Source organism: Pelmatolapia mariae, linkage group LG7, assembly GCF_036321145.2.
Source record: "Pelmatolapia mariae isolate MD_Pm_ZW linkage group LG7, Pm_UMD_F_2, whole genome shotgun sequence".
NCBI classification, from domain to species: Eukaryota; Metazoa; Chordata; class Actinopteri; order Cichliformes; family Cichlidae; genus Pelmatolapia; species Pelmatolapia mariae.
Window position 1 is genome coordinate 27,333,808 of NC_086233.1, and position 7,282 is coordinate 27,341,089.

General features: G+C 41.9%; 1 long non-coding RNA gene across 1 annotated transcript; it reads right to left on the reverse strand.

Annotated features, from left to right (window-relative positions):
- Positions 1-2,980: 2,980 nt before the first annotated feature.
- Positions 2,981-6,454, reverse strand: LOC134632114 (uncharacterized). Its single transcript, XR_010094445.2, has 3 exons — positions 6,390-6,454; positions 5,967-6,135; positions 2,981-3,084 (listed from the first exon to the last, which is right to left on the reverse strand). It is a non-coding gene; the product is annotated as an uncharacterized LOC134632114 (long non-coding RNA).
- Positions 6,455-7,282: the final 828 nt, after the last annotated feature.

Genomic DNA, 7,282 nt, shown 5'->3' on the forward strand with positions numbered 1-7,282 from the left:
CAGAGTGAGTGTCCAGGCTGGATTGAGGAGCGAGTGAGTGTGTTGAAGATCAGACCTTGAATTCCAAGGGAGTCCAGCAGGGGCACGGTAGGCAGGAGGGCAGGCAGGTAACTGTGGTGAATCGTGGTTTTTCCAAAAAGAGGTTGCAGGTGGATTTTGCAGGTGAGACCAGCGTCCAGTAGATTTCCAGTGGAGAACTGATTTGGAGCAGTGGCAGAGAGGCACAAGGAGAAAAGGTTAAGCACGAGGTATAAGCACAAGCCACGTTGACCTTGGACCATGGAGGCCCAGTTACCACCAGAAGGTAGCAGACAAACTGGCAGAGAATGGGAGACCTGGCCTTAAGACTCCCTCTGCTGATTAGCCACCCAATGGATTTCAGGTGAAACACCAGGAACTCCACCCACTAGGGTGGGCACAGGAAAACATAGGCTCCAGATGGAAAATCTCAATGCACTCAGTCAGACCATGCAACTTGTACCTCAAAATTTGGCTGTGAAAAAAACAGAGGACAAAAGTTTTCAATGTCATCACAATCTTAAAAAAATCCATTGTAAAAAAACAAAAAAAAACAAAACATGAATCTCTCAAGCATTTGGATTAGTTATTTCATTGCCTATTACAATATTTTGTGGTTTTAAGTCACACACACACACAAAATCAAGCCCAGACTCTGCTATTGCTTTTTATTGAACTCTCCAATGCTTTCAGTTCAATTCAATTTTATTTATATAGTGTTAAATCACAACAACAGTTGCCACAAGGTGCTTTATATTGTAAGGTAAAGATCTTACAATAACACAAAGAAAAAAAAGAAAACCCCTACAATCATATGACCCCCATGAGCAAGCACTTTGTTGATAGTGGAAAGGAAAAACTCCCTTTTAACAGGAAGAAACCTCCAGCAGAACCAAACTTAGAGAGGGGGGGTGATCTGCTGCGACCGGCTGGAGGTGAGGGGAGGAAGACATTGCAAAGCCACACTGTGGAAGACGGGCGAGATATTAATAATATCTGATGGTTAAATGCAGAGAGGTCTATTAACACATATTGAGTGAAAAAAGGTGACTAAAGAAGAAACACTTAGTGCATCATGGGAATCCCCCAGCAGCCTAGACCTATTGCAGGATAACTAAGGGAGTATTCAGGGTCACCTGATCCAGCCCTAACTATATGCTTTATCAAAAAGGACAATTTTAAGCCTAATCTGTTAGGGGGCCTGGATCGTTGACCCATTCGTTTTGTTTTTGGTTCTTTGATTTGGTTTATTATATTTTTAGCTTTCTTTGTCTGTTGGGTTATAGGGTTGTTCTGAGTTTGGGTTCTCTGTGTGGTTTATGTTAGAGTTTTAGTCTTTTGGCTTCTGTCTGTGTTCCTTAGTTGCTGTCTCCCCTGTCTGCTGTATCTCCTTGTCAACTTCGCATCTGTTTCCTGTTTTACTTTGAAGTCCGTGTCTCAGGTTACTGTATCGGGTTATGCATCCCCTGTCTCGTTAGCCCTGATTTGCCCCAGCTGTGTTTTCCCTTCTGTCTCTCATTCACTAATTGCTCCCTCTGTGTATTTAAGCCCTGTGTTTAAAAAAGGCCTTTCAGGTGTTTTTAGGACATCCTGATAATAACGAATTACAGTAGTCCAGCCTAGAAGTAATAAATACATTAACTAGTTTTTCAGCATCACTCTAAGACAGGATGTTTGTAATTTTAGAGATATTATGTAAATGGAAGAAAGCAGTTCTACTGTACATATGTGTAATATGCACACTGAAGGACATATCCTGGTCAAAAACAACTCCAAGATTCCTCACAGTGTTACTGGAAACCAAGGTAATGCCATCCCGAGTAAGCATGTAATTAGATTTTCAGGGCCGAGTACAATAACCTCTATCTGCATGTGTGTTATCTTGGTTTATGGATAGATAAATGTGGGTGTCATCTGCATATCAGTGAAAATGTATTCTATGCCTTCTAATGATACTGCCTAAGGGAAGCATGTATAATATAAACAGAATTGGTCCTAGCACTGAACCCTGTGGAACACCATAATTAACCTTAGTGTGTGAAGAGGACTCTCCATTTACATGAACATATTGGAGTCTATTAGAAAGATATTACACAGTACATTTAATACCTACAGCATGCTCTAATTGCTGTAATGAAATGTTATAGTTAACAGCACCAAACTCTGCACTGAGGTCTAGCAGGACACTCACAGAGATGTGTCCACTGTCAGAGGCCATAAGAAGATCATTTGTGGCCTTCACTAAAGCTGTTTCTGTGCTGTGATGAGCTCTGAAACCTGACTGAACCTCTTGAAATAAACCACTCCTCTGCAGGTGATCAGTTAGCTGTTTTACAATTACTCTTTTAAGAATTTTTGGGATAAAAAGGAAGGTTGGAGATTGGCCTACAATTAGCTAATACAGCTGGGTCTAGAGATGGCTTTTTAAGTAACGTTTTAGCTTCTGCCAACGTGGAGGCCACCTGTGGAAATTAACTTATAAATCACTGAGACGACTTCCAAAAATATCCTTATTTTTATTGATAGAATTAAAAACATTGCTGCACAGCATGGTGTGTCTTTACTCCTAATCAATCCATCACCTTAACTTTCTCAGCTAGGGGGTTAAGGCGTTTCCATAGCAGCCACCAGCCAGAGAGTGAGTCGCCGTAATTAGTGAGATTGGTTTCATCCCGGCTGCCCACATCAATAGCTATTGCCACTTTGGCCCCCATGGAGCGCGCAACATCAGCTGGGAGAATCAGGGGAAGAAGACATCAAGACAAACAGCATACAGTAACTGGTAAAATTAAAAATATATTGCTATAAGCAAACAGCTGAGCAACTACATCAAAGTACGGCAACTTTTAATACTTAATAAGGGAAGGTACAAACTGAATGTAACAAACCAGGCAGGTTGTTGATATAGCCTCCATCCATCAGCAGGTGTCCATCTTTTGGGTGACACAGACGAAGGTGAAATCCATGTTGCATGACCCAGTTTCAGGCAAGTGTTAACTGCCACATAAGGGGCCTCAGTACGGGTTTGACCAATCCATGGACTGTAGGGTGCCCAGGGTACTGTGGCTGCAAAACAAGGCAAGATCATCACCCTTCCACCACCGAGCGAAACATTTCTGCTTTACTTCGTCTGTCCAAAGGACAAGGAGGCTTTCTGCTGGTAAGTTTTTCAAACAAGCCATACCTGTTCAGTCTTTTAACAAGCTAACTTTAACAAGCTAACTGGCTTGTAGAGTCTCAGATGCATGTCATGGGTTTTTTCTCTGAGCACAGCCTGACCTTGAGGTGAATTCGCTGTGATGTTGACTGGGGAGGAACACTGTGATGTGTAACACACATACAATCACCTCTGAATGATCCAGACCAGCAAACTGCTTAAAGTTCTGTTTTCTCCCTGTGAAGGTGATTCCTTCCCCTTCAAATGGATATGTGCTCTCTTCCTCACACCCCTCCTCTCCTTCACAACAGCCATTCTTCTTCTGTATGCCCAAGAGTCAGTACAAGCCATTCACAGCTTGTCTGACCATTGAACCCCTTGGCAGAACTATTATTCAACAACATAATGATGTGAAGTTATTACATCAAAAAATGCTTGCTCTAAAAAGATTGTTGCCTGATAACACACCTGATAATTGCTGTCATGTACTGAACAAGAGCTCAGTCAAAGGGGGGAGGGGCGTGTGTGTGTGTGTGTGTGTGTGTAATACTTATACTAGTAATATTAAGAAGTCCATGACTTCATGTAATCAAGTTGACCTAGCTGCATTAAGTTAATCAAAACTGTAGGTTCCTGTCATTATGAATGAATGAATGAATCAAGGCTTTATTGGCCACATGCAGGTCACCCTGCAGTGGAATAGAACCCCCCCCCCCCCCCGACCTTACACACACAGCACAGACATCACATGGGGATACAAGTTGGAGATCGGCAGCATTACAGAAAAACACTCCAAAAGTACACTACAACGGGAAAGTGGAAGAGGAAACAGAGACCTCTACTCATGCTGGGCTCTTGGGAGGACAGCATGAGAACAGGAAACAAAAAAACTCCTCTGCACAGAGAGCACATAAATGTCCACAGTACAACATTATGGAGCACGTGACAAGCCACAGGGTTGGGTAGGGGGTGAGTAGTAATCCGAAGAAAACACAGCAGTCATCCTGCCCAGCGCTACCATTCCAGCGCGGGCCCAGACCCGCCGTGTTCTCCAGCAGGGGGCAAGCATCGAAGGCATTTGGAGAGGGAAGGGGGGATCAGTGATTGCGTATCAGTGTATATGTGTTTGTCTGCGTATCCATAGTTCAGCTGAGACAGTGTCCTTCGCCCTGCCAGGCTAAGTAAACAGTCTGCCAGCCAACCCAGGTGACCTTGCATGGAGTGGGGAGAACAGTCAACACAGTCGTTATCAGGGAGTTTTTGTTCGGCTCCAGCCTTGAGCCCCCAGCTGGCGCCGAAGAGGTGTCCGCATTATGATGTTGATGCCGTTGATTTTTCTTTTATGCGAGCAGCTCATGAGAATTTCAAAGCTGTTCTTTAACACTCCGACACTGGTCTCTCAATCTCCCGTTGGAGAGCCGCGAGCCTCTCTATGATGTTGTCAAACTTGCGATCCATGGTCTTGTCATTCTTTTGCTCAGAGAGTCGATTCTGAGAACTCACGACCGCTGTGAGCCGTTCGACGATCTGATCCAACTTTCGCTCAGAGCTGTGTGTGTGTGTGTATGTGTATATATATATATATATATATATATATATATATATATATATATATATATATATATATATATATTCATCATTGTACAGATAAATGAGTCCCAAATGATTAAAATATTTTTTTGAGAATTATTTTAAACAAAAATACCAACTCGGTTCTTGATTTCTTAAATGAGAGCATGTTTTTCTACCTTATACATGAAATACATGTCATGAGCACTATACCAAACATCAATTTGCTCTCAAAAATTGCCTCAGTTCTCTGAGGGACAGATTACACAAGCAGACTACACAATTTAAAAACTCCTTTGACGTTACGGTCCATGATTATGTCATTGTCCAACATAATCCTTTCAGATTTATCAGCTGCACATTCATTGAACAAATCTCCTGGTCAATCACATCCCTAATGCGTTATGTCACAAAGAAAAGGCTGATGATGTTTGACTATCAGAGTCTCAGACTAGCCCATCTGCCACCATCCCTGTTTTTTTTTATTCCATGTTCTTTAATATAGCAAAATGTTTAAGCAAGTATTATTATTGAGTGGCAGGAGGATCCCACAGTTCCCCCCTCCCGCCCCATTCTCCCGACTGATGCTTGAGGTCACATTGCCTGTAAGAGCTTTCGTTTCTCTAAAAAAAGGCTCAACACTGCATGAATTACAGTCTGACTATCAGTGCTTTAAAGGTTTCTTTTAAAAAGCTCATTGTTTTGAGATTCTTCTCCACATGGACCGCTTTCCTGCATGAAGTCAAAGATGGTTCAGAAATGACTTGGAGAAAAACAGAAACCAGAAAGCTTCCAGTACCAAACTTGCCAATTTCACACAGAACTGGTTTTAATAATCTGCAGAATCTTTGTTAACTGAGTTACTTACCCTGTTTTGTTAATTTGCTGGCAGAGGTCACAAATTATTTAATCAATAAAAATTAATGACAGTGTGAACAGGCCTTGATTTTTAAAATGACTAGATAGTACTGGTATTCCACAGTAAGTCCCTGTGAATGCATAGCACTGAATTTAGGTTAACAAAATATTTTGGGGTGCCTTTGCATCGCAGGTACAGCAGTAAAATATCAGAGTACTTAACTAATTAATTATCAATAAATTAGGTATAAAACGAGGTTCATGCACTGTACATATAAAAACAAATGTTGGATTTGAACGTGTAGCTCTAACAGCTCCTAGTAATACACCTCTCTCTTCTCCTGGGAACCAGTGAACACCTCACCTCCCCTACAGTAGGGTCCTGCTCTCCTAGTCCCACAATAATGATGCAGTCAGCCTGACGGATGCACCTCTGTGTCCACGGGGTCAGTGTGTAGTCAGTCTGGTAAAGAACTATGCGATGGATGTCTTCTTGTTGGCCCAGCCAGCTGGACAGACGGTACTCATGGACACTAAAGAGGAAAGGAGTCCATTAATGACAGGCAGCATTGCTTTGCTGGCAGCATCCAAGACATCCATTTTCCTCTTGTGCCAATAGAGCAAACTTTAGCAGAATTTAATGAGCGTGAAAGACAAAGCACAAAGAAAATAAAAACCAACAGACAGCAGTAAGACACCGAAAAAGACTCATTTTATTTGAGGTTTGAATAAGAGAAGATGGACCTGCAAAACTGCATAAAATGTTTGAATCTGGCACAAAACATACCTGTCAAGTGCAGCAGCTCCAAGACGCTGTTTGATAATACCACTTGTCAGTAGAAGAGTGGAACCTTTATGTGAGAGATCATAGATTACACCCATGAATGTCTACTTCAAGGAGGTGTTACGTCCAGGTTAAAGACAGCTGAAAAGTGATTTGATTGTTCAGGTGCATCTCAGATCTTTTAAAGTCAAACATCCACCACGTTGTAAAGCATTGGTGAAAGGATTTTATGTGGTACATTATAATAAAGCAAGGAAAGGTACTACACTGAAAACACAAGTACCTCATTTAAACCTTTTGTAATCTCTAAAGTCCTCCTCCTTATATGGTCAATCCCTAAAGCCCTTAAAGCTCATTAAAGTGAAAATCTAATCCCTTAATTTGGTGTTAATTTGTCTGTACTGTCTTATTTAACCAAAAGCAAATGAACATCTGTCCTGAAGGCTCAGTTCCAGTTCAAATTAGGGTGCAAACAGGAATCCATAATACTTAAGGAGAGACTATTTCCATCATGCCTTGATAAGAAGTTTTGGAAAATGACAACAGAGTAGAGCTCTCATGTTTAACTCTTATGCCCTCCTCTTCTTTTTAGCCAGAATTTTGAAATCCGGCGTCATCCATACTCTGTTGTTGCATTTTACAGCCTTTCGACACCTTCGTGGACAAAAATGCACACATATAAAATCTGCCATAAAATCCGCATGCAACAATTTTTTCTGCTTTTTTTTTCATAAACACACACACACACACACACACAGACTGCACAGAGACACGCATTCATCCACATCCACCCCACCCTCTGAAGTGTGGATGGACAAGTGCCCCCCATAGCCAGCAGTCAACCTCTGCCCAGACCACCAGCCAATCCCGAGACCAGGTAGGATGTACGATGGGGG